Here is a 1,722-nt window from a genome sequence, read left to right on the forward strand (position 1 = left end):
TTGAGTGAGTGTTGGGGCGAGTTGATTGTGTCGTGAGTGACGCAAGAGATTACTTGCTTGGACGGTGTGAGGAGACGGACGAGTTGCTGGCGATGCAAGAGTACGAGATAGCGGGTGGCTTCGTGAAGCTAGGACCGGTAAGGGGGCACGAGGTTCCCAAGTCCGCTGTGGTGGCTGCGTATTGAGAGGGTAGGCGCCCGAGGCGTATTCCCGAGTGGCTTGGAGATTGTGGCGTAAGCCGAGGCTTTGCGAGGGTGGAGCTTGAGTACGATTGATCGTGCAGTGTATTGTTTGGTTATTAATAAATAGGGGAAACCCGGCTACTTGACGGTGGCCAATAGCGTGTTTAAGTTGCATACGGGGTGACCGACAACGGGGACCTTGGCGAACAGCGCAGCAGGCACGAGCGGCTACGCGATCCGCCGGCAAGCAGGCGACCCTAGACTTGTTACATGGTGGTCATACAGGGGCGTCTATTTATTATCATCCGCGTCCTCTTTGTGGTGAAGGCGCTATACCACGCGAAACGTTCGGTCCGTTCATGAAAAGGAACCAATTCATGTTTGTTTCAAGAAACTTGCCCTTAAGGGCAATAGTGACAAGAGGGCACTGACCGTGCGTGGGAATTGCGTCTAGTCATCGAAGCGCTGCAAACCCGATTCAAGGAAGGATACATACATCCACTTACAGTATGGCGGTTCTTACATGTGGTGAACGCCTCAGTGGAGTTTGTACTATGGGGGTACCATGTGACCGTCGCACCGATGAATGTGATGTCAGCGTAGTTGGTCGTGTAGGACGAACCGTGCTCTGGGCTGAGATGAACACGCAGCTTATGTAAGGCGCCAGCTAATATTGAACGCATCCGATCTATCCACAATTGGCCGATCCATAGGATCTAGTATTCTTTTTCCCGTCGGGGTGGATGGAGTAGCCTTTCGTTCCAGCTCACGCATGTATTGAAGGAACCGCTGTGTGTCCTGGGCCTTTAGTGATGTCATTTTTGTTACGCTTCGCCGTATGAATAATACCGAGATCACTAAAAAGACGCTCCATCGTCGCAGTGCTTACAGCGATTGATAACAGACCAATTGTGAGATCCTTGAAGGGCTTTCTTAATATATTGCCAATATTGAACTGCATCAAAGTGGAACTCGCTTACATGAGCTGATGTCAAGTGACCCATAATCCATTTCGTCAGGTCGCTAAGAATACAGCCAAATTCATCTCCAATCAATCGATGATTGTAGTAAACTGCAAACTTCCCGAGTTGAGTGATGGGTGCCACTTTAGCAGGAGAATTGCTGTAGTCAATTCGCCGACGGGCATCACTCTCTGCAATAGTGTAGGTTCCACGCGCGTCACGTTGTTGTCACTGCTCCTCAACTTCGACAACTCGCTAACGTTCATCCGTGTTTTCAATTAGGTTTTGAAGGATTCAGGGGAAATGTCGGGAGGAAAAGCGGTTACTCGCACTGTATTCGACACACTTAATCTTTCTCGATAGTTCTCATCGCCACGAAACATAGTAAATCCACAATAAACGAAAAGATATCACAACGCCGACCAGCGTCGCGTTGCAATCGGTATGAAGCTTCCAACAGCGGCAAAATAACACGCTCAGCTTCTGAAAGCGCTTCCCAAAAGGAACTATCATTGAACACATTGATCGACATCGGGAAATTCTTATGCGCACGCTACGTTTTAGTTAACTTCTCAAGC

The sequence above is a fragment of the Phytophthora parasitica genome (assembly GCF_000247585.1).
Source record: "Phytophthora parasitica INRA-310 unplaced genomic scaffold supercont2.54, whole genome shotgun sequence".
Taxonomy (NCBI): domain Eukaryota; phylum Oomycota; class Peronosporomycetes; order Peronosporales; family Peronosporaceae; genus Phytophthora; species Phytophthora nicotianae.